Source organism: Oncorhynchus masou, chromosome 32 (genome assembly GCF_036934945.1).
Source record: "Oncorhynchus masou masou isolate Uvic2021 chromosome 32, UVic_Omas_1.1, whole genome shotgun sequence".
Lineage (NCBI taxonomy): Eukaryota > Metazoa > Chordata > Actinopteri > Salmoniformes > Salmonidae > Oncorhynchus > Oncorhynchus masou.
Genome location: NC_088243.1, coordinates 13,925,321 through 13,952,731, shown reverse-complemented (window position 1 = coordinate 13,952,731; position 27,411 = coordinate 13,925,321). Strand labels below are relative to the sequence as shown.

The 27,411-nt window shown below is 43.9% G+C and overlaps 1 protein-coding gene across 1 annotated transcript in view; it reads right to left on the bottom strand.

The window, feature by feature from the left end:
• fut8a (fucosyltransferase 8a (alpha (1,6) fucosyltransferase)) overlaps positions 1–27,411 on the bottom strand; it is a 190,556-nt gene that overhangs the window by 130,007 nt on the left and 33,138 nt on the right. The window contains 1 exon segment of the mRNA XM_064953339.1: positions 2,352–2,407. The gene's annotated coding sequence lies outside the window, so the exon portion shown is untranslated.

Sequence of the window (27,411 nt, the reverse complement as noted above, 5' to 3'; positions counted from 1 at the left end):
GTGTTGTTATAATGGTGTGTCTACGGGGACGGGGATGGGTGTGAGTGTTGTTATAATGGTGTGTCTATGGGGACAGGGATGGGCTTGTGTTGTTATAATGGTGTGTCTATGGGGATGGGGATGGGGTGTGAGTGTTGTTATAATGGCGTGTCTATTGGGACGGGGATGGGGTGTGTGTTGATATAATGGTGTGTCTATGGGGTCAGTGCGTGTCTGTTGTTATAATGGTGTGTCTATGGGGTCGGGGACGGGGTGTGTGTGTTGATATAATGGTGTGTCTATGGGGACGGGGATGGGGCATGTGTGTTGATATAATGGTGTGTCTATGGGGACGGGGATGGGGCGTGTGTGTTGATATAATGGTGTGTCTATGGGGTCAGGGACGGGGCGTGTGTATTGATATAATGGTGTGTCTATGGGGATGGGGCGTGAATGTTGTTATAATGGTGTGTCTATGGGGTCGGGGACGGGGCGTGTGTGTTGATATAATGGTGTGTCTATGGGGACGGGGATGGGGCGTGTGTGTTGATATAATGGTGTGTCTATGGGGACGGGGCGTGAATGTTTTTCTAATGGTGTGTCTATGGGGTCGGTGTGTGTGTGTTGTTATAATGGTGTGTCTATGGGGACGGGTATGGGGTGTGAGTGTTGTTATAATGGTGTGTCTATGGGGATGGGGATGGGGTGTGAGTGTTGTTATAATGGTGTGTCTATGGGGATGGGGATGGAGTGTGAGTGTTGATATAATGGTGTGTCTATGGGGACGGGGATGGGGTGTGAGTGTTGTTATAATGGTGTGTCTATGGGGACGGGGATGGGGTGTGAGTGTTGATTTAATGGTGTGTCTATGGGGACGGGGATGGGGTGTGTGTGTTGTTATAATGGTGTGTCTATGGGGACGGGTATGGGGTGTGAGTGTTGTTATAATGGTGTGTCTATGGGGACGGGTATGGGGTGTGAGTGTTGATATAATGGTGTGTCTATGGGGATGGGGTGTGAATGTTGTTATAATAGTGTGTCTATGGGGTCGGTGTGTGAGTGTGTTGTTATAATGGTGTGTCTATGGGGACGGGGATGGGTGTGAGTGTTGTTATAATGGTGTGTCTATGGGGACGGGGATGGGGTGTGAGTGTTGTTGCTGCTGCTGCAGTCATTCTCCAGTTGGCTCAGTGAAAGATGCCTGAAAGATGAGCTGCATTTAGGCTGCTATCTGTTTCTCTTTCTAAACCATTCTGCTTGACTTGGTACAATGTTTCTGTTTCTGACTGGCTAGGAGTGATGCTGCAAGGCTCTCTGTCTGTCTGTCTGTCTGTCTGTCTGTCTGTCTGTCTGTCTGTCTGTCTGTCTGTCTGTCTGTCTGTCTGTCTGTCTGTCTGTCTGTCTGTCTGTCTGTCTGTCTCCTTGTGGTCACAGCAATGCTGCTCATTAGTGAGGGGACTACCTAAACTAGAGTAATACTGGTCAGGACAGGACAACACAGCAGTGATAGCAAAGGCGTGTTCTGCCCAACCCGGCTACATTCAGTTCACCCCAGTTTATCTCAGTTCTGCCCATCCAAGCCTGCTCAATAGACAAATGTCACGTAGCCAGTAAAATTGTATAAACTACTGTGCAGCTGAGTTCTACAGCCCAATAAGAAAAGCCAGATTTGACATGGTCACAAGCACACACAGGAAGCTAATAAACAACCATAAAGTTGCCTCCCGGGGGCATCGCAGTGCTAGCTGTGCCACCAGAGACTCTGGGTTCGAGCCCAGGCTCTGTCACAGCTGGCCACGACCGGGAGGTCCATGGGGCGACGCACAATTGGCACAAGTCCCGCGACTCCTGTGGCGGGCCAGGCGCAGTGCACGCTGACCAGGTTGCTAAGTGTATGGTGTTTCCTCCGACACATTGGTGCTTCCGGGTTGGATGCGCTGTGTTAAAGAGGCAGTGCGGCTTGGTTGGGTTGTGTTTCAGAGGACGTATGGCTCACAACCTTCGTCTCTCTCGAGCCCGTACAGGCTCTGGAGACAGTAACTACTAACAAATGGATACCATGTTTTTGGGGAGAAAAGGGGGGTAAAAAAAACAAACAACAACCATAAAGTATGTCACAGTAGGTTGGTGGCACCTTAATTTGGGAGGATGGGCTTGTGTTAACGGCTGGAGTGGAATGTTATCAAATACATCCAACACATAGTTTGATGCCATTCCATTCAATCAGTTCCAGCCATTATCATGAGCCGTCCTCCCCTCAGAAGCCTCCACTGGCCAAAATTATGATCTGTCCTTTACCTTCTTGATCAAACATCCGTCTTAGTCCAACCATCCCATACCCTGACAGTATCCTCCATCCTAACGGTGCTTACCTTTTTTTAGAAGCCTCACAGAATCCTCACTTGGGAATTCAGAGAACAACTTCTTCCTGTAAAAAAGATTAGGAAAGAAACTGATATTACCCACCATGATTTAGTCAGCGAGAACAAAGCTTTAAGACTTGAGGCATTTGTCATTTCCTTCAAGGTTATTTATCAAGCCAGGAGAGTGAGAGTGTGTGTGCGCGCGCGTGTGTGCGTATGTACGTGTGTGTGTGAGTGAGTGAGTGTGTGTGTGTTAGGTAGGGCTGTGGTGGTCATGACATTTTGTCAGTCAGTGATTGTCATGCAAATAACTGCTGGTCTCATGGTAATTGACCATTCGTTAACGAAAACATGTTTGGCATCTTCCACGCATAGCCTACCAGCCCGCGATGCAGACCTTTGGAACATCTACATTTAAAAAAAAACAAATAAATCCATTTAATATAACCTTTTACCATCACAATAAATCCATTATTAACTTTAGACAGGTCTAAAGAAACACGATATGGAGAAAGTGTAGCTTATGTCAGAAGAACAGAAAAGCATACTCTGAGTTGTCCTTATGTTAGGCCCTGATCTGGCTATGCCATATGGTTGTGGGCTACACTAGTTCATTTAGCAGACAAGATTTGCTCATAATTCCGGTGGCATTATTTGTATATTATTTTATATTAAGAAGAACACAATTGAACATAGCTGAATAAAATAAAAAGTATATTTTCTCCAAATGATTTCCGAGGTAGCACACATGCGGCTATTCTGTGTTGAGTGGTTGACAAAGAAACAGGTCCTTTTCGACATGCTTCATTTAGAGTTATTTATTCAACTTTAGTTGTGATAAAAACGTCAGGCTATATGCTTCGATTTTTTTTCCTTCATTCTAAGGCTGTATGATGCGACTTTAGTGATGATTTGAAAAATGTTACATGAAAGGCATGAGCTCTGTTCTGTTTCTTGCGCAGGCTGCACACACTTCATCAGTCTCTCATTCACTATCTGAAAGCACTTGATAATATTCTCTCTCATCAGACTATTCTCAATTTAATCTAGTCTTACATATAACCTGCCAAGGTAAAAATCTGTCGTTCCGCCCCTGAACAAGGCAGTTAACCCACTGTTTCTAGGCTGTCATTGAAAATAAGAATTTGTTCTTAACTGACTTTCCTAGTTAAATAAAGGTCAAATAAAAAATACAAATAAAAATATACACTGAGTGTACAAAACATAAGGGACACCGTCCTAATATTGAGACGCACTCAGCAATAAATCCAGCAGCAGGATAAAGCTGGGATCCTCTTCTAAATAGACCGTGTTTCACTAGGCTCTGTGCTCTCCAACTGTGTTCAATGGGTCCAAGGCCTAAAGGCTACAATTAGAGTTATTATACCACCTGACCAAACATATAGGCCTATAGGCTACAATTAGAGTTATTATACTACCTGACCAAAACCTTTAGGCCTATTGTCACGCCCTGGCCTTAGTATTTTGTGTTTTCTTTATTATTTTGGTCAGGCCAGGGTGTGACATGGGTGAATTATGTGTTTGTTTTGTCTAGGGGTTTTGTAGATTGATGGGGTTGTGTTTAGTATAGTAGTCTAGGTAAGTCTATGGTTGCCTGGAGTGGTTCTCAATCAGAGGCAGGTGTTTATGGTTGTCTCTGATTGGGAACCATATTTAGGCAGCCATATTCTTTGGGTATTTCGTGGGTGAATGTTTCTGTCTCTGTGTTTGTTGCACCAGATAGGGCTGTTTCGGTTTTTCAAGTTTCTTGTTTTGTATATTGTTCATTTTTCATCTTTCATTAAAGATGTATAAAGATAACCACGCTGCATTTTGGTCCTCCTCTCTTTCACCAGAAGAAAACCGTAACACCTATAGGCTACAATTAGAGTTATACCACCTGATCAAACATATAGGCCTATAGGCTACAATTAGAGTTATACAACCTGATCAAAACATATAGGCTATGGGCTACATTTAGAGTTATTATACCACCTGACCAAACATATAGGCCTATAGGCTACACTTAGAGTTATACCACCTGATCAAAACATAGGCTATAGGCTACATTTAGAGTTATTATACCACCTGACCAAACATATAGGCCTATAGGCTACAATTAGAGTTATTATACCACCTGATCAAAACATATAGGCCTATAGGCTACATTTAGAGTTATTATACCACCTGACCAAACATATAGGCCTATAGGCTACAATTACAGTTATTATACCACCTGATCAAAACATAGGCTATAGGCTACATTTAGAGTTATTATACCACCTGACCAAACATATAGGCCTATAGGCTAGAATTACAGTTATTATACCACCTGATCAAAACATAGGCTATGGGCTACAATTAGAGTTATTATACCACCTGATCAAAACATAGGCTATGGGCTACAATTAGAGTTATTATACCACCTGATCAGAACATAGGCTATGGGCTACAATTAGAGTTATTTTACCACCTGATCAAAACATAGGCTATGGGCTAGGCTACATGAAACATGTGACTATGATTGGGAAAAGAAAAGGCATGCACTTTTTCTTGCCTTAGTCTGCACACACTGGGCATCATTCACAAGTGACAATATTCTCACCCATCAGACTATTCTCAATTTAATCTTGTCTTTACATATACTAAATAATATACAGTACCAGTTAAAAGTTTGGACCTACTCATTCAAGGGCTTTTCTTTATTTTTACTATTTTCTATATTGCAGAATTGATGACATCAAAAGTATTAAATTACACATATGGAATCACGTAGTAACCCAAAAAGTGTTAAACTGTCACGTTCGTCATAATGATGAGACCAAGGCGCAGCGTGTGTAGATTTCCACATATTTTAATAAACTGAAACTCACTAAACAAAACAACAAAGAACAACCGAAACGTGAAGCTATACAAAATAGTGCTGACAGTCAAGATCCCACACCAGAAAGTGGGGAAAAAATGGCCTGCCTCAATATGATCCCCAATCAGAGACAACGATAAACAGCTGTCTCTGATTGGGAACCATATCAGGCCAACATAGACATACAAAACCCCTAGACATACAAAACCCATAGAAATACAAAATCCCTCGACATACAAAAACCTAGAGTACCCACCGTAGTCACACCCTGACCTAACCAAAATATATATAAACAGATATCTAAGGTCAGGGCGTGACATAAACAAATCTATATATATTTTATATTATAGATTCTTCAAAGTAGCCACCCTTTGTGTGCATGTGTGTGTGTATTCAGCTTCAGACCCTCCCTGGCTGCACATCCATCCCATAATCCATGGTGACGGCTGAGAGCAGTGACACCCACACTCTCCTGCTGCCGTGGCGACAGGGCCAGGCCCAGGATGGATGGAAGCATCAGATGTAATTGGAGCCCATTAAGCAAGACTCGATCCCCAATGAATGATGCACACACACACACACACACACACGCTCAAACGCACACATGCACATACACGTATGCAAGCGTGCACACGCAAGTGTGCACACACAAGCGCGCACACACGCATGTATGAAGAAACACACACACACAGGCCCATAAGCACACACCCTCACACTCACAAAGGCCCACCCACACAATCACGGGCAGGCAAACAACGAATGCAAAACACACACACACACACACACAGTTCGAGCAACCAAGGAATGCCGCAGCAGGCTGCTCTGAAGTGACCTTGGCTGGTGGATCTCGTCGCAGAGATTCATTTCAACTTCCATTATCAGGAAAATGGTTCTAAGTTTACATTTAAGGCTTCCTATCTAAACCACACCACTCTAAATGACTTTGCCGATCAATAATTGCACATTTTCTTTTCAACGTGGCTTTTCCCCTGAAAAACATACAAGCTTCCAAAAACAAATTGCGCTCACAATCTTCTGCGATCACAACTCTAATTTCCCCCAGAGCAGCGAGCGCTACCGTATAATTCCGTGCCTTACCTAGAAAAACAAAGGAATTTATAATGCAGGCTCATTGAGGTCCAAGGGAATTGGGTTAGAAAGTTGAGACACACAAACACACACACACCCCAAGCACAACAACACAAATTGAGAGGTGAAGGAGAGAGACCAGAGATGTGTCTTTGTTTATTAAAAGAGCCTCATATGGAACAAATAAACACAACACACCTCGGCAGCAGCTGGCTCGGCAGCAGATGGCTCAGCAGCGCTGGTTTCAATACTTCAACAGAGAGCTTTAGCTGGAAGGGAGGCAGTAGAAATTTAGCTTTCTCAGAAATCAATCCTAATTATCCTGGCTTCTGAAACCATAATGTGTTACAGGCAACCAATCCGACCTCAGGATAGAAAACAGATCACAGGAGGCTGCTAAGGGGAGGACGGCTCATAATAATGGAATGGAGCAAATGGAATGACATCAAACACCTGGAAACCATGGAAACCATGAGTCTGATGTATTTGATACCATTCCACTGATTCTGCTCCATTACCACAATGTACATTCAGGGTAATGAATTGGTTTCATCACTACCTCTAGATTAGAGGCAGGTATCTCAATTGAAAGTGTTTTTTAGTCGAGGAAAGGGTTTACAGCTGTAGGATCTTAATTTGGTCAGTTTAGTTGCTGAGAATTTTTTGGAGTTTTAAAAAGGCTTCTACTGTTTGCAATTTCCACTTTGAAATGTCAGACTTGATTTTCTATAACAAAAAATATATCAACCACTACAAAAATATCCATTCATTATAATACACACAATAATTCACATGTCCTGTTGCTGCAGGATTATTGTCCTGCTGTAGCAAACTGGCTCAAATTAAGATCCGTATAGAGACGTATAGCAGCATAGATAGGCTTCTCCACTAAGGGCATCCCTAGTCTTTTCTCGCAGCCTCTCTATATCCATGTATTTCTACAGGCCAACGTTCAGAGACATGCTGCCAGGTCTACCACTCACTAGTCCTCCTGTAGCCACAGTAGACCATTCTATTAGCTCACTAATCCACATCAAAGAAACTAAGCCTTTCAATGTTTGTGTGTGTGTGTGTGTGTGTGTGTGTGTGTGTGTGTGTGTGTGTGTGTGTGTGTGTGTGTGTGTGTGTGTGTGTGTGTACGATAGCTGTGGGCTATTCATTAATTATCCTAGTTAGGCTATACTGAGGTTACGTCTGTTTGCTTTATTATACAATACACTCTACTGTACAGTACAGTATGGTACTGAATAAATCAAATATCCTAGTTGAACATTGATTGATTGTGTTGTATTGCAGTCAATAAAGAGCTTACGCTTACCAAGCTACTGTTGTGTGTGAGGCACGTGGGATCACTTCCTGTATAGTGTGATTCACCAGCCAACAACGTTGTCATCAAACAGAGTGGTACTACTTTAATATTTGAGAAAGTCGAGAAAAGCAGAAAGTCAGAATAGGAAGTCCAAGTCACACTGGAATCAGAACATTGCAACAAATCCTCAGTAACTCTGAGGGAGGGGCCTGGGGGGATTGCCTCTACTTTCATTGGTCATCAGTGACAGGAAATGAGGCCAAAGGTGAGGACATGGATCAGGTGACCCAGCTCCAGAGGCACAGCTGGGATGGCCTGTCTGACAGTGACTGCAGCTGGAGACTGGCACCTCATCTAACAGAGTGTGTGTGTATGTGTATGTGTGTGTGTAATGTATGGGCCAAGTATCATACATGCAGTGTATTCTATTCTCAGAGCTCAGGACTGTGCTGGTTATGCTGCTCTCTCTAACACATAAACACACACACGTCCGCACACACACCCCTCTCCTCTCTTTGGAGAGACAGGCACAGATGGGTGTTTCTGGATGGATGATCCTCCTGGAGGGGTCAAAAGCTGCAGGGAGGGAAATGTTGGCAGGGCTGGCTGTGTGTGTGTGTTTGTTTGTTTGTTTGTGTGCCACCTCACCTCTGCTCTCAGCCCACCTCTTCTCTGCCTCCTCTCTCCCCCACCTCACATCTGCCTCCTCTATCTCCCCCACCTCACCTCTGCTCTCCACCACCTCTTCTCTGCCTCCTCTCTCCTCTCTTTCCCCCACCTCTTCTCTCTCCTCTCTCTCCCCCACCTCTTCTCTCTCCTCTCTTTCCCCCACCTCTTCTCTGCCTCCTCTCTCCCCCACCTCACATCTGCCTCCTATATCTCCCCCACCTCACCTCTGCTCTCCACCACCTCTTCTCTGCCTCCTCTCTCCTCTCTCGGCTGTATCACAACTGGCCGTGATTGGGAGTCCCATAGGGCGGCGCACATTTGGCCCAGCGTCCTCCGGGTTTGGCCAATATAGGCCGTCATTGTAAATAAGAATATGTTCTTAACTGACTTTCCTAGTTAAATAAAGGTTAAATAAAAAGTAAAAGGATAGAGAAAGAGAGGGTTGGATAGAGGGAGGAGGGGGAGGATAGAGGGATGAGGGGGAGGATAGAGGGAGAGGATAGAAGGAGAGAGGGAGAGGGGGAGGATAGAGGGAGAGGATAGAGAAAGAGAGTGAGGATAGAGGGAGAGGGGGAGGATAGAGGGAGAGGATAGAGAAAGAGAGTGAGGATAGAGGGAGGAGAGGGAGGATAGAGGGAGAGAGGAAGGATAGAGGGAGAGGATAGCGGGAGGAGGGGGAGGATAGAGGGAGAGGATAGAGGATAGAGGGAGAGGATAGAGGGAGGAGGGGGAGGATAGAGGGAGAGGATAGAGGATAGAGAGTGAGGATAGAGGGAGGAGAGGGAGAGAGGAAGGATAGAGGGAGAGGATAGCGGGAGGAGGGGGAGGATAGAGGGAGAGGATAGAGGATAGAGGGAGAGGATAGAGGGAGGAGGGGGAGGATAGAGGGAGAGGATAGAGGATAGAGAGTGAGGATAGAGGGAGGAGAGGGAGGATAGAGGGAGAGAGGAAGGATAGAGGGAGAGGATAGCGGGAGGAGGGGGAGGATAGGGGGAGAGGATAGAGGAGAGAGGATAGAGGATAGAGAGTGAGGATAGAGGGAGGAGAGGGAGGATAGAGGGAGAGAGGAAGGATAGAGGGAGAGGATAGCGGGAGGAGGGGGAGGATAGGGGGAGAGGATAGAGGATAGAGGGAGAGGATAGAGCAGGCCTGGGGGGGGCAAAAAGCAGGCCTGGGTTGTCTTCGCTCTCCTGATCAACACCTGTCATTGCTTTATGCCTCTCTCTAATGTCACTATGCCTTGTCCACTGTTGTCTTGGCTAGTTTTTATTGCTTTATTTCACTGTAGAGCCCTCAGTCCCGCTCAAAATGCCTTAGATAGCTCTTTTGTCCCACTCCACACACATGCAGAAACCTCACCTGTTATGCCTTGAATCTATTTTACCATGCCCAGAAATCTGCTCCTTTTATTCTCTGTCCCCAACGCACTAGATGACCAGTTCTTATAGGCTTTAGCTGTACCCTTATCCTCCTCCTCCTCCTCTGTTCCTCTGGTGATGTAGAGGTTAACCCAGGCCCTGTAGCCTCCAGTTCCACTCTTATTTCCCAGGCGCTATCATTTGTTGACTTTTGTAAGCGTAAAAGCTTTGGTTTCATGCATGTTAACATCAGAAGCCTCCTCCCTAAGTTTGTTTTTTTCACTGCTTTAGCACACTCTGCCAACCCTGATGTCTTAGCCATGTGTGAATCCTGGCTTAGGAAGGCCACCAAAAATTCTGAAATTTCTATCCCCAACTATAACATTTTCTGCCAAGATAGAACTGCCAAAAGGGGTGGAGTTGCAATCTACTGCAGAGATAGCATGCAGAGTTCTGTCTTACTATCCAGGTCTGTGCCCAAACAGTTTGAGCTTCTACTTAGAATCCACCTTTCCAGAAATAAGTCTCTCACTGTTGCCGCTTGTTATAGACCCCCCTCAGCCCCCAGCTGCGCCCTGGACACCTTATGTGAATTAATTGCCCCCCATTTATCTTCAGAGTTTGTACTGCTCGGTGACCTAAACTGGGATATGCTTAACACCCCGGTCGTCCTACAATCTAAGATACATGCCCTCAATCTCACCCAAATGATCATGGAAACTACCAGGTACAACCCCAAATATGTAAACTCAGGCACCCTCATAGATATCATCCTGACCAACGTGCCCTCTAAATTTGATTTATTTATACATAATTTTACCAGGTAAGTTGACTGAGAACACGTTCTCATTTGCAGAAATTACCTGGGGAATAGTTACAGAGGAAAGGAGGGGGATGAATGAGCCAATTGTAAACTGGGGATTATTAGGTGACCGTGATGGTACGAGGGCCAGATTGGGAATTTAGCCAGGACAGAGATCAGTGCCATGGGATCTTTAATGACCTCAGAGAGTCAGGACACCCGTTTAACCTCCCATCCATAAGACGGCACCCTACACATTGCAGTGTCCCCAATCACTGCCCTGGGGCATTGGAATATTTTTTTAGACCAGAGGAAAGAGTGCCACCTACTGGCCCTCCAACACCACTTCCAGCAGCATCTGGTCTCCCATCCAGGAACTGACCAGGACCAACCCTGCTTAGCTTCAGAAAAAAGCCAGCAGTGGTTGTATGCTGCTGGCAATAACACAATAATAATAATAATAATAATAATAATAACACAATAATACACCTCTGCTGTCTTCAACCAGGATCTCAGCGAACACTGCCTCATTGCCTGCATCCGTAATGGGTCCGCGGTCAAACGACCACCCCTCATCACAGTCAAAAGCTCCCTAAAACACTTCAGCGAGCAGGCCTTTCTAATCGACCTGGCCCGAGTATCCTGGAAAGATATTGACCTCATCCCGTCAGTAGAGGATGCCTGGTTATTCTTTAAAAGTGCTTTCCTCACCATCTTAAATAAGCATGCCCCATTCAAAAAATGTAGAACCAGGAACAGATATAGCCCGTGGTTCACCCCAGATCTGACTACCCTTGACCAGCACAAAAACATCCTGTGGCGATCGAATCGCCCCCGTGATATGCATCTTTTCAGGGAAGTTAGGAACCAATATACATAGGCAGTAAGGAAAGCAAAAGATAGCTTTTTCAAACAGAAATTTGCATCCTGTAGCACAAAATCCAAAGAGTTGTGGGACACTGTAAAGTCCATGGAGAATAAGAGCACCTCCTCCCAGCTGCCCACTGCACTGAGGCTAGGGAACACAGTCACCACCGATAAATATACTATAATCCAGAATTTCAATAAGCATTTTTCTAAGGCTGGACATGCTTTCCACCTGGCTACCCCTACTCCGGTCAACAGCCCTGCGCTCCTCACAGCAACTTGCCCAAGCCTCTCCCATCTCCCCTTCACTCAAATCCAGATAGCTGATGTTCTGAAAGAGCTGCAAAATCTGGACCCCTACAAATCACCTGGGCTAGACAATCTGGACCCTTCTAAAATGATCTGCCTCAATTGTTGCAACTGCTATTACTAGCCTGTTCAACATCTTATATCATCTGAGATCCCTAAAGATTGGAAAGCTACTGCTGCGGTCATCCCCCTCTTCAAAGGGGGAGACACTCTAGACCCAAACTGTTACAGACCGATATCTAACCTACCCTGCCTTTTTAATGTCTTCAAAAGCCAAGTTAACAAACAGATCACCGACCATTTCGATTCACCATCGTACCTTCTCCCCTATGCAATCTGGTTTCCGAGGTGGTCATGGGTGCACCTTAACCACGCTCAAGGTCCTAAACGATATCATAACCACCATAGATAAAAGACAATACTGTGCAGCCGTCTTCATCGACTTTGCCAAGGCTTTTGACTCTGTCAGTCACCATATTCTTATCAGCTGACTCAACAGCCTTGGTTTCTCAAATGACTGCCTCGCCTGGTTCACCAACTACTTCTCTGATAGAGTTCAGTGTGTCAAATCGGCGGGCCTGTTGTCCGGACCTCTGGCAGTCTCTATGGGGGTGCCACAGGGTTCAATTCCGACTCTTTTCTCTGTTTACATGAATGATGTTGCTCTTGCGGCTGGTGATTCTCTGATCCACCTCTACGCAGACGACACCATTCTGTATACATCTGGCCCGTCTTTGGACACTGTGTTAACTAACCTCCAGACAAGCTTCAATGCCATACAACTGCTCTTAAATGCAAGTAAAACTAAATGCATGCTCTTCAACCGATCGCTGCCCGCACCTGCCTGCCCGCCTAGCATCACTACTCTGGACGGTTCTGACTTAGAATATGTGGACAACTACAAATACCTAGGTGTCTGGTTAGACTGTAAACTCTCCGGTATATATCTTTGCTGCAAATGTGCCATACGTCCATGCATATATATTTTACCGAAATTACACAAACCTAAAACACAACAAGGCAACTATCAAGGCAGACCAGTGGTTGCAGGAATAGGCTCAATGCTCGAGCCTTTGTTGAACTTTGTAGACTTTTATTAAAACTCATGTGTAATCATTGCCATCATATGTAAAAGACTATAGACTTTATAAACAAGATCTCACCAATAACGGGTTTAACGGAAGACTGTATTTTGGTCACATTAGATGTCGAGAGTCTACATACCAGCATTCCCCATGTGGGGGGGCTGGCAGCACTAGCACACTATTTGGGAGACAGAGATACTAATGAATATCCACCAACATACTTCATTCTAGAACTGAATATGTTTTGACATACAACTATTTCAGGTTTGATGATGAATACTACCTCCAAACGAGTGGAACATCGATGGGCTCCACATTCGCTCAGAGTTATGTTAACCTTTATATATTTTTCTTTTTGAAGAACGTTTTGTTAATAATGTAAACGAGAATCCATTTTTGAATAAAGTCCTGAAGTGGTATATTGACAACATTTTTTTGTATATGGGAAGGAACTGAAGAAGAATTATCAGATTTTATGGCACTACTCTACTCACTACTCAAATTCACTATTGAACTTGACACACAACGTGTTCACTATCTCGATATGTGGATTGAGAAATCAAATGGAACCCTGTTTACAACTCTGTACAGAAAAGAAACGGACAGAAATACTCTATTACAGAGTGACAGCTTCCACCCGAGCCATTAAGAAGAGGACTTCCAAGAAGCCAGTGTTTTAGACTGCGCCGTATATGCCAGTCAACAGAGGACTATTAAAAAAAGCAGCGGAGATGCGCATTAGGTTTCTAAGAAGAGGCTATTCACCACAAGGTGTGGATGAAGCTCATCATTTGGCATTGGAAAAAAACACGAGATGAACTGCTACAAAAAAGACCCGCTAAATCCAAAGAACACTCTGGAAGGTTCACAACTACATTTAATTTGAATTCACGAAAAGTGTGAGGTGTGGTCAAGAAACACTGGCATATTTTATCATCGGATCCAGCTTTGCCGGCTGAATTTAAATATCCACCACGTATTGTGTATAGGAGAGGTCGCAATTTACGCGATAAATTGGTTCATGCCAAGTGCCAGCCACAAAATAAAATTAGCCAAGCTCTTTTACGCCCACTACCAAATGGTAGCTATAAATGCAGAGGATGTGCACAGTGCAACAGCATGATGAAGTGTGAATATTTCTGCCACCCACATACAGGAAAACGGTTCCAAATAAATGGCATTATTATGTGTTCCACCACCCATGTTATTTACATTATTAAATGTCCACGTGGGCTCTGTTATGTCGGTAAAACCACCCGCTCTCTCAAACAGAGAATTAGTGAACATAAAAATTCAATCAGGAGAAACGACAGGGATTATCCAGTCGCTGTACATTTCAATGAACTGAAGCATGACATTTCCACCTTTAGATTTTGTGGCGTAGAGAAAGTTAAGATATCAGACAGGGGAACGTGATATTAATAATACTCTGAGTTAAAGGGAATGTTTTGGGATTTTCACCCTCCAGACATTATTTCCTAAAGGACCTAATGATGAAATGCCTATGTATGTTATGCGGTGAATTTGAACATGAAATATGTGTCTCTTGTAGATTATTCTGACATTTTTCGTACGATGTACCCTATGACTAATGAAAACTTGCTATGTCCTCATTGAGATTTTACAGACGTGTTTAATACACCTTATTTATACACTTTTGTAATATTTATGAAATGCATATTGTTATATTTGGTAGCACTTATTTATTTTTCCTTTGCCTCCTACCCCCTTCAATGTGTAGAACGGATGTGGGAGGGGCCAGGTCTACATAATGGTGCAACTTTCAAAAAATCCCAAAAGCTCTGACGAAGGCCGTGTGGCCAATACGTAAGCTTATGAAAGATCAGTGATACTATCAAGAGCGGTTTCCTTTTTCCTCCATCTTGTTCAATTGTTGCCATGCAACTGATTGCTCAGATGTGCGAGTGCCTTTTGAAATGTCTGATGCAGTGATTGGAGAACTATTCAAAATTTTGTCACTGATGAGGTTCTATGCATCTCTCGATGAACAAAACTCTCCAAAGATTAGCAGATGCTCAAAAGCTGTTTGTACTGTTTGGGTCAACCTACACTCAGTAAAACAAGAAAAGTCCTCTCACTGTCAACTGCATCTATTTTCAGCACAGTCAGCACATGTACAAATATTTGTATGAACAAAACAAGATTCAACAACTGAGACAAACTGAACAAGTTCCATAGACATGTGACGAACAGAAATGGAATAATGTGTCCCTGAACAAAGGGGGGAGGATCAAAATCAAAAGTAACAGGTAGTATCTGGTGTGGCCACCAGCTGCATTAATTACTGCAGTGCATCTCCTCCTCATGGACTGCACCAGATTGGCCAGTTCTTGCTGTGAGATGTTACCCCACTCTTCCACCAAGACACGTGTAAGTTCCCAGATTTTTCTGGGGGGAATGGCCCTAGCCCTCACCCTCCGATCCAACAGGTCCCAGACGTGCTCAATGGGATTGAGATCCGGGCTCTTCACTGGCCAATGCAGAACACTGACATTCCTGTCTTGCAGGAAATCACACACAGAATGAGCAGTATGGCTGGTGGCATTGTCATGCTGGAGGGTCATGTCAGGATGAGCCTGCAGGAGGGGTACCACATGAGGGAGGAGGATGTCTTCCCAGTAATGCACAGAGTTGAGATTGCCTGCAATGACAACAAGCTCAGTCTGATGATGCTGTGACAAACTGCCCAAGACCATGACTGACCCTCCACCTCCAAATCGATCCCGCTCCAGAGTACGGGCCTCGGTGTAACGCTCATTCCTTCGACGATAAACTCGAATACGACCATCACCCCTGGTGAGACAAAACCACGACTCATCAGTGAAGAGCACTTTTTGCCAGTCCTGTATGGTCGAGCAACGGTGGGTTTGTGCCTTTAAGCAACATCTTTGCCAGTGATGTCTGGTGAGGACCTGCCTTAAAACAGGCCAACAGCCTGGACAGTCTGAGCACTGATGCAGGGATTGTGCGTTCCTGTTGTAACTCGGGCAGTTATTGTTGCCATCCTGTAACTGTCCCGCAAGTGTGATGCTCAGATGTACCGATCCTGTGCAGGTGTTGTTACATGTGGTCTGCCACTGCGAGAACGATCAGCTGTCCATCCTGTCTCCCTGTAACACTGTCTTAGGTGTCTCACAGTACGGACATTGCAATTTATTGCCCTGGCCACATTTGCAGTCCTCATGCCTCCTTGCAGCATGCCTAAGGCACGTTCACACAGATGGGCAGGAACCCTGGGTATCTTTCTTTTGTTGTTTTTCAGAGTCAGTAGAAAGGCCTCTTTAGTGTCCTAAGTTTTCATAACTCTGACCTTAATTGCATACTGTCTGTAAGCTGTTAGTGTCTTAACTACCGTTCCACAGGTGCTTGTTCATTAATTGTTTATGGTTCATTGAACAAGCATGGAAACAGTGTTTAAACCCTTTACAATGAAGATCTGTGAAGTTATTTGGATTTTTATTAATTATCTTTGAAAGCCCCCTTGTTTCAATTTCAACTAAAATGATATACCCTAATCTAACTGCCTGTAGCTCAGGCCCTGAAGCAAGGATATGCATATTCTTGGTACCATTTGAAAGGAAACACTTTGACGTTTGTGGAAATGTGAATGTAGCAGGATATAACACAATAGATGTGGTAGAAGAAAATGCACAAAAAATTTTTTTTTTTGTATTTTCTTTCTACCTGGTTCTTCTTTCTACCTGGTTAAGAGCGTCTGCCAAATGACTTAAATGTAAATGTAAATACCACCATTTTTGAAATGCAACAGAAAAGGCCCACATATAGCCATCACTCTGCTTGTAATTCCGATGGTGTCCACAAGAGGGCAGCAGTTGATGTGGAAATCTTCAGACTGATAAACTGAAGTATGAGCAAGTTACATGACATTTAGTGTTAAGTCACCCAGGTACATTTGGGCAAATCGTGAGATATATCTACATTTACATTAAATTTTTCTGCAAGAATATCGTCAAATCTGTATACTTGGACTATGATTTCACTGGGTGGCAGGGTAGCCTAGTGGTTAGAGTGTTGGACAGGTAAACAGAAGGTTGCAAGTTCAAACCCCCGAGCTGACAAGGTACAAATGTGTTGTTCTGCCCCTGAACAAGGCAGTTAACCCACTGACTTGGCTAGTTTAATAAAGGTCAAATTAAAAAATGTTAAAACTTTTCCAGTATTAGTAGCCATATTGTAAGTTAAACATTGCAAAACACTCAGTTTTCACAACTCTCCATATTCTTCCCATTTTTGTCCAACAGGAAAAGGCTTGCTGTCGCACAAGGTTATCAGCTACATTTTGCGACAGATACAGGGTTTCCATGTGAAGCCAAGCTCATTGGCTATCTAGCTAGCTTTGTTTGACCCCGATTGGTGCTTATTTGACAAAGTTACAGTCAATCAAGTGAAGACTGCCCACGTCATCAGCGTGCCATGTGGGCATCGCTCTCTGACCAAATTTGGATATATCCTATAGGATATATTACACCCCTAATTATATAGTGAAGTCTGGTTATGTTCTAGGATCTCTGAGGAATACATACAAACGTAATTTGACTGGTTGAAACAATGTTTAGGGTTAGATTTTCACAGATTCCTTTCCCTTTGCAAATTGAACGAGTGGAAATATAAAATTGATCGTGCATGCTATACGGACCTTTCTACGATATGAAAAACCTTAAGGGATGAATTTATCAAACCTATCGCAGTGAAAAAAAATGTTTTGTTGTTAGGAGCTCTCCTCAAACAATAGCATGGCATTTTTTTCGCAGTAATAGCTACTGTAAATTGGACAGTGCAGTTATATTAACAAGAATTTAAGCTTTCAGCCGATATAAGACCCTTATATGTACCGGCATGTGTTATTTCTCTAAAATCTGCGATCGTGACACACGGCGCTGCATGATTTACATTATCCCAAAGTAGGATAGGCGTCCCTTCTTAAACCCTTTACAATGAGGATCTGTGAAGTTATTTAGATTTTTATGAATTATCTTTAAAAGACAGGGTCCAGAAAAAAGGACGTTTCTTTTTTTGCTGAGTTTATGTATGAAGACAGATATTTTCAGTGATGAAATATAACAAGTTTAAGGCACAGATCATCTCTTACTGACTCTCACCTCGCAGCAATCCTGTGCATAGCAACGTCAGAAACTATACCCAACTTCACTGCTCTAGTCAATGCCCATCAGAGACTTCACTCCTCACACATATTGAGTAGTTTAAATGTAATGTTGAGCACTCTTTCTGTCTTGTGTTTTTGTGCATACCCCTTAACAAGAGTTCTGTCCGTGGTGCTGAATGCACAGTGCACTTTTCCCTCCTTGTAGTTTATTGTTTACATGTTAAATAATGAAAATCCCTACCAAAAGGAGAACATGGATGTGCTTCATTTCCGTGCATGTTAAAAAGTAAAATAAGTAGCATATCTGTACGTGATTTACAGTAGATATATCTGTCAACACAGTCATACACACGATGTATAATCCTGTAATATGATTCTGGCACGTCATGTCAAAAATATCTTCTAATAATTGCCCAGGCCTGGGATAGAGGGAGGATAGAGGGAGAAAATAGAGGGAGAGAGGGAGAAAATAGAGGGAGAGAAGGAGGATAGAGGGAGAGAGTGAGGATAGAGGAAGGGGGGATAGAGAGAGGAGGGGAGGAGGGATGTGTGTTTGAAGCAAAAGTTCTGTATTCCAGTTTGGAGAAGCGATCCCCTGCAGAACGCGGGTGCCTGTCGATAGAGAGAGATAGATTTACTTCTCCAAAAGGAGACGTGCACATTTCAAGTTAGGGAGCATGTTGCTCAAAACAAAGAGGAAGAGCACCACGGTAGAGAGGAAATAGTTCCCACACACAAAAACAACGCTTCCTTACCAGTCAGTCTAACTGACTACATTCTCTGAAAGTTACACTCACACCGCACACTAACTCCAACACATATGTATCTAAGTCTGCACACATAAACAGTGTATTTAGCTAAGCCTACACACATAAACAGTGTATTTAGCTAAGACTACACACATAAACAGTGTATTTAGCTAAGTCTGCACACATAAACAGTGTATTTAGCTAAGCCTACACACATAAACAGTGTATTTAGCTAAGCCTACACACATAAACAGTGTATTTAGCTAAGCCTACACACATAAACAGTGTATTTAGCTAAGTCTGCACACATAAACAGTGAATTTAGCTAAGCCTACACACATAAACAGTGTATTTAGCTAAGCCTACACACATAAACAGTGTATTTAGCCAAGCCTACACACATAAACAGTGTATTTAGCTAAGCCTACACACATAAACAGTGTATTTAGCTAAGCCTACACACATAAACAATGTATTTAGCTAAGCCTACACACATAAACAGTGTATTTAGCTAAGCCTACACACATAAACAGTGTATTTAGCTAAGCCTACACACATAAACAGTGTATTTAGCTAAGTCTGCACACATAAACAGTGAATTTAGCTAAGCCTACACACATAAACAGTGTATTTAGCTAAGCCTACACACATAAACAGTGTATTTAGCTAAGCCTACACACATAAACAGTGTATTTAGCCAAGCCTACACACATAAACAGTGTATTTAGCTAAGCCTACACACATAAACAGTGTATTTAGCTAAGCCTACACACATAAACAATGTATTTAGCTAAGCCTACACACATAAACAGTGTATTTAGCTAAGCCTACACACATAAACAGTGTATTTAGCTAAGCCTACACACATAAACAGTGTATTTAGCTAAGCCTACACACAAACAGTGTATTTAGCTAAGCCTACACACATAAACAGTGCATTTAGCTAAGCCTACACACATAAACAGTGTATTTAGCTAAGCCTACACACACAAACAGTGTATTTAGCTAAGCCTACACACATAAACAGTGTATTTAGCTAAGCCTACACACATAAACAGTGTATTTAGCTAAGCCTACACACATAAACAGTGTATTTAGCTAAGCCTACACACATAAACAGTGTATTTAGCTAAGCCTACACACATAAACAGTGTATTTAGCTAAGCCTACACACATAAACAGTGTATTTAGCTAAGCCTACACACATAAACAGTGTATTTAGCTAAGACTACACACATAAACAGTGTATTTAGCTAAGCCTACACATAAACAGTGTATTTAGCTAAGCCTACACACATAAACAGTGTATTTAGCTAAGCCTACACACATAAACAGTGTATTTAGCTAAGCCTACACACATAAACAGTGTATTTAGCTAAGTCTGCACACATAAACAGTGTATTTAGCTAAGCCTACACACATAAACAGTGTATTTAGCTAAGCCTACACACATAAACAGTGTATTTAGCTAAGCCTACACACATAAACAGTGTATTTAGCTAAGCCTACACACATAAACAGTGTATTTAGCTAAGCCTACACACATAAACAGTGTATTTAGCTAAGCCTACACACATAAACAGTGTATTTAGCTACACACATAAACAGTGTATTTAGCTAAGCCACACACATAAACAGTGTATTTAGCTAAGCCTACACACATAAACAGTGTATTTAGCTAAGCCTACACACATAAACAGTGTATTTAGCTAAGCCTACACACATAAACAGTGTATTTAGCTAAGCCTACACACATAAACAGTGTATTTAGCTAAGCCTACACACATAAACAGTGTATTTAGCTAAGCCTACACACATAAACAGTGTATTTAGCTAAGCCTACACACATAAACAGTGTATTTAGCTAAGCATACACACATAAACAGTGTATTTAGCTAAGCCTACACACATAAACAATGTATTTAGCTAAGCCTACACACATAAAGTGTATTTAGCTAAGCCTACACACATAAACAATGTATTTAGCTAAGCCTACACACATAAACAGTGTATTTAGCTAAGCCTACACACATAAACAGTGTATTTAGCTAAGCCTACACACATAAACAGTGTATTTAGCTAAGCCTACACACATAAACAGTGTATTTAGCTAAGCCTACACATAAACAGTGTATTTAGCTAAGCCTACACACATAAACAGTGTATTTAGCTAAGCCTACACACATACACAGTGTATTTAGCTAAGCCTACACATAAACAGTGTATTTAGCTAAGCCTACACACATAAACAGTGTATTTAGCTAAGCCTACACACATAAACAGTGTATTTAGCTAAGCCTACACACATAAACAGTGTATTTAGCTAAGCCTACACACATAAACAGTGTATTTAGCTAAGCCTACACACATAAACATTGTGCCTGTCTGCAAAATCCCCGTCTTTCACACTCACACTCACACTTTCACTCCCAGTCAACATTCTCTGTTGTCTTTCTCCCCAACCAAACCCATCCCCAAAACATCCCCAACCCAACCCCAACCCCAACCCCAGAGGGGTCCCCTGAGGCCAGGAGGATGAGTACCACCAGAAAGGAGGACAGAGCTCTGTGTCCCCTGAGGCCAGGAGGATGAGTACCACCAGAAAGGAGGGCAGAGCTCTGTGTCCCCTGAGGCCAGGAGGATGAGTACCACCAGAAAGGAGGGCAGAGCTCTGTGTCCCCTGAGGCCAGGAGGATGAGTACCACCAGAAAGGAGAGCAGAGCTCTGTGTCCCCTGAGGCCAGGAGGATGAGTACCACCAGAAAGGAGGGCAGAGCTCTGTGTCCCCTGAGGCCAGGAGGATGAGTACCACCAGAAAGGAGGGCAGAGCTCTGTGTCCCCTGAGGCCAGGAGGATGAGTACCACCAGAAAGGAGGGCAGAGCTCTGTGTCCCCTGAGGCCAGGAGGATGAGTACCACCAGAAAGGAGGGCAGAGCTCTGTGTCCCCTGAGGCCAGGAGGATGAGTACCACCAGAAAGGAGAGCAGAGCTGTGTGTCCCCTGAGGCCAGGAGGATGAGTACCACCAGAAAGGAGGGCAGAGCTCTGTGTCCCCTGAGGCCAGGAGGATGAGTACCACCAGAAAGGAGGGCAGAGCTCTGTGTCCCCTGAGGCCAGGAGGATGAGTACCACCAGAAAGGAGGGCAGAGCTCTGTGTCCCCTGAGGCCAGGAGGATGAGTACCACCAGAAAGGAGGGCAGAGCTCTGTGTCCCCTGAGGCCAGGAGGATGAGTACCACCAGAAAGGAGGGCAGAGCTCTGTGTCCCCTGAGGCCAGGAGGATGAGTACCACCAGAAAGGAGAGCAGAAAGGAGAGTCATCAGGAATCTACATACAATATAATAATATACATGTGGGTCTTCATACAGTGGGTGTGTCTTCAGAGCCTTTGGGATACAACACAGAAAACAGGAAAGAGGAATTCTGCTGTAAAGGAAGGCAGCTCAAAAACAGTTTGTCAGAGATTGAGAACATACACACATTATAGATGTTACACACATGCACCTACTAATGCATGCACAAGCACACGCGCACATGCACATGAGCACACACTTGTCAACCCACTGTAATTTATAGCAGCTTCTTTTAACACACAGGAGGTACATTCACAGTTCACCACAGAAAGAAAATGTTTAACTTTACTGTCAACTCCAGTCAACTATGTAAAATGTATGTAAAGTGATGGCCTCATTTAAATAGGACCTCCAGCCACTTGTAATTCATTGAGATAAAGCGCTCCCTAATTTAAAAATGGCAACACTCGTGGTTTGAGGACAGCTATGCCCTTGGGACTGAATAACATGGAGAGAGATGAGAGAGGAGGATGAGCGATGGGAGAGGAGGATGAGCGATGGGAGAGGAGGTTGAGAGATGGGAGAGGAGGGTGAGAGATGAGAGAGGAGGATAACAGATGGGAGAGGGGGATGAGAGAGGAGGATGAGAGATGAGAGAGGAGGATGAGAGATGGGAGAGGAGGATGGGATAAGAGAGAGGATGGTGAGAGATGAGAGAGGAGGATGAGAGATGGGAGGGGAGAATGAGAGGTGAGAGAGGAGGATGAGAAATGGGAGGAGGATGAGAGATGGGAGAGGATGATGAGAGATGAGAGAGGAGGATGAAAGATGGTAGAAGAGGATGGGAGATGGGAGAGGAGGATGAGAGAGGAGGGTGAGAGATGGGAGAGGATGATGAGAGATGAGAGAGGAGGATGAGAAATGAGAGAGGGTGATGAGAGATGAGAGAGGATGATGAGAGATGAGAGAGGAGGATGAGAGGTGAGAGAGGAGGATGAGAGATGAAAGAGGAGTATGAGAGATGAGAGAGGAGGGTGAGAAATGGGAGAGGAGGATGAGAGGTGAGAGAGGAGGATGAGAGATGAGAGATGGGAGAGAGAGATGAGAGAGGAGGATGAGAGAGGAGGATGAGAGATGGGAGAGGATGGTGAGAGATGAGAGAGGAGGCTGAGAGATGGGAGAGGAGGATGAGAGATGAAAGAAGAGGATGAGAGAGGAGGGTAGGAGATGGGAGATGAGGATGAGAAATGGGAGAGGAGGATGAGAAATGGGAGAGGAGGATGAGAGATGGGAGAGGATGATGAGAGATGGGAGAGGAGGATGAGAGATGGGAGAGGAGGATGAGAGGTGAGAGAGGAGGATGAGTAGTGAGAGAGGAGGATGAGAGATGGGAGAGGAGGATAAGAGATGGGAGATGAGAGATGAGAGAGGAGGATGAGAGGTGGGAGGGGAGAATGAGAAGTGAGAGAGGAGGATGAGAAATGGGAGAAGAGAGATGGGAGAGGAGGATGAGAGATGAGAGGAGGATGCAAGATGAGAGAGGAGGATGAGAGATGAGAGAGGAGGATGAGAGATGAGAGGAGGATGCGAGATGAGAGGAGGATGCGAGATGAGAGAGGAGGATGAGAGATGAGAGAGGAGGATGAGAGATGAGAGGAGGATGAGAGATGAGAGAGGAGGATGAGAGATGAGAGAGGAGGATGAGAGATGAGAGAGGAGGATGAGAGATGAGAGAGGAGGATGAGAGAGCTAAAAATACACTAAAAAGGAACTAGTCCTCTGATGCATGCTTGCCTTCTACTATTATGGGGATAAGGACTTACTGAACATACACTATATATTCAAAAGTATGTGGACACCCATTCAAATTTGTGGGATTTACTATTTCAGCCACACCCGTTGCTGACATAAAAATGTATAAAATCGAAAACACAGCCATGCAATCTCTTTGGAAATCATTGGCAGTAGAATGGCCTTACTGAAGAGCTCAGTGACTTTCAACGTAGCACCGTCATAGGATGCCACCTTTCCAACAAGTCAGTTCATCACATTTCTGCCCTGCTAAAGCAAGAGCTGCCCTGGCCAAATGTAAGCCCTGGCCAAATATCTAGGAGCAACAATGGTACAGCCGCGAAGTGATAGGCCATACACGCTCACAGAACAGGACCGCCAAGTGCTGAAGCTCGTAGCGTGTAAAAATTGTCAGATTGCTTGCAACACTCACTGCCAAGCGTTGGCTGGAGTGGTGTAAAGCTCGCCGCCATAGGTCTCTTGAGCAGTGGAAACGTGTTCTCTGGAGTGATGAATCAGGCATTACCATCTGGCAGTCGGAAGGACGAATCTGGGTTTGGCGGATACCAGGAGAAAAGCTGCCTGCCCAAAAGCAGAGTTCCAACTGTAAGGTTTGGTGGAGGAGGAATAAGGGTCTGGGGCTGTTTTTCATGGTTCAGGCCCCATAGTTCCAGTGAAGGGGAATATTAACGCTACAGCATACAATGACGTTCTAGATGATTCTGTGCTTTCAACTTTGTGGCAACAGTTTGGGGAAGGCCTTTTCCTGTTTGAGCATGACAATGCCCCAGTGCACAAATCAAGGTCCATAAAGAAATGGTTCGTCGAGATCGGTGTGGAACAACTTGACTGGCCTGCACAGAGCACTGACCTCAACCCAATCGAACACCTTTGGGATGAATTGGAACACAGACTGCGAGCCAGGCCTAATCGCCCAACATCAGTGCCCAACCTCACTAATGAATGGAATGTTACAGCAACAAAGAGGGGACCAACTCCATATTAATGCCAATCAGCAGCATCAATAGTACAACTTCCAGCAAAACAACAATGTGAGATGTGCATCCTTCAATGATAATTGAACTACATATTACAGTACAATACAGTATGTTCACATTTTTACATGTACTGACATTTAGAAATATATAGATTTTTTGTGTGATTTTCAGTAGGATCCAAAGGTTGCCTCCCACAGGAAGTAGCGGCATAATATTATCAGATGCGCAGGAAATTGCCATTGTTGACATGGTAACTGGCAACAATGCAATAAAACTGCGGGAAATACGGGACAGACTGCTGACAGACAATAAATCACTGTTGGGAATGTGAATACGGTCAGCACAACGACAATTTCCAGAGTCCAAGAGAAACATCAAATAAGGAGGAAGCAGTTGTACTCTGTACCCTTTAAGAGAAACGCTGAACGTGTGAAAGAACTCCAGTATCAACATGTCCAGGTAAGATGTCTATTCACTAACCAAACAGGGTACATACACCGCTATGCATAATGTTAAGTACTGTAAAACAATGGATGTACTGTATATTAGAGAGTAAAATGGAGAAGCCAGGCAAACTGCACATACATTCATCTTTGTGGATGAAGCTGGATTCAACCTGGCAAAAATACACTGCAGGGGAAGAAATGTGATTGGACAGAGAGTAACCGTGGATGTCCCAGGCCAGAGAGGGACTAACATCACAATGTGTGCAGCACTGTCCTGTGATGGTTTGCTGTTACACAAACCACTCATTGGCCCCTACAATACAGAGGCTCATTTATTTTCTGGAGGACCTGCATAATGGACTTGTGCCAGCGGAGGAGAGGGGCAAGGAACTCCCCTACCTTCCTTGGTGTGTGGCCTTCCACAACTCTGCTGCAGTCAGAGACGGGTTTGCTGCACATCCCAGGATGTCAGTGCTATTCCTGTTTTCCCTGCGTGGAGCTGGAAGGTTTATGACCATCATCCACATGACCAGATGGCCATACCGGATGCCATGAATGTGGGGTGTGGAGACACTTCTCCTGGAGACTGCCAGGGTGTGGAGACACTTCTCCTGGAGACTGCCAGGGTGTGGAGACACTTCTCCTGAAGACAGCCAGGGTGTGGAGACACTTCTCCTGAAGACTGCCAGGGTGTGGAGACACTTCTCCTGAAGACAGCCAGGGTGTGGAGACACTTCTCCTGAAGACTGCCAGGGTGTGGTGACACTTCTCCTGAAGACTGCCAGGGTGTGGAGACACTTCTCCTGAAGACAGCCAGGGTGTGGAGACACTTCTCCTGAAGACTGCCAGGGTGTGGAGACACTTCTCCTGAAGACTGCCAGGGTGTGGTGACACTTCTCCTGAAGACAGCCAGGGTGTGGAGACACTTCTCCTGAAGACTGCCAGGGTGTGGAGACACTTCTCCTGAAGACTGCCAGGGTGTGGAGACACTTCTCCTGAAGACAGCCAGGGTGTGGAGACACTTCTCATAGAGACTGCCAGGGTGTGGAGACACTTCTCCTTGAAGACTGCCAGGGTTGGATTAGACATTCCAGAAGATACTTTCCAAGATGCATCGCCAGAGAAGAAATAAGATGTAATGTTGATGAGAACTTGTGGCCAAATGCAGGAGAGAGGGAGAACTAGAACCCTCACAGTACTGTACAGTATGAGTGATTATATTATACATGTTGATGAGAACTAGAACCCTCACAGTACTATACAGTATGAGTGATTATACTATACATGTTGATGAGAACTAGAACCCTCACAGTACTGTACAGTGTGAGTGATTATACTGTACATGTTGATGAGAACTAGAACCCTCACAGTACTGTACAGTATGAGTGATTATACTATACATGTTGATGAGAACTGGAACCCTCACAGTACTGTACAGTATGAGTGATTATACTACACATGTTGATGAGAACTAGAACCCTCACAGTACTGTACAGTATGAGTGATTATACTAGACATGTTGATGAGAACTAGAACCCTCACAGTACTGTACAGTATGAGTGATTATACTATACATGTTGATGAGAACTAGAACCCTCACAGTACTGTACAGTATGAGTGATTATACTAGACATGTTGATGAGAACTAGAACCCTCACAGTACTGTACAGTATGAGTGATTATACTATACATGTTGATGAGAACTAGAACCCTCACAGTACTGTACAGTATGAGTGATTATACTATACATGTTGATGAGAACTAGAACCCTCACAGTACTGTACAGTATTAGTGATTATACTACACATGTTGATGAGAACTAGAACCCTCACAGTACTGTACAGTATGAGTGATTATATTATACATGTTGATGAGAACTAGAACCCTCACAGTACTGTACAGTATGAGTGATTATACTATACATGTTGATGAGAACTAGAACCCTCACAGTACTGTACAGTATGAGTGATTATACTATACATGTTGATGAGAACTAGAACCCTCACAGTACTGTACAGTATGAGTGATTATATTATACATGTTGATGAGAACTAGAACCCTCACAGTACTGTACAGTATGAGTGATTATATTATACATGTTGATGAGAACTAGAACCCCCACAGTACTGTACTGTACAGTATGAGTGATTATACTATACATGTTGATGAGAACTAGAACCCTCACAGTACTGTACTGTACAGTATGAGTGATTATACTATACATGTTGATGAGAACTAGAACCCTCACAGTACTGTACAGTATGAGTGATTATATTATACATGTTGATGAGAACTAGAA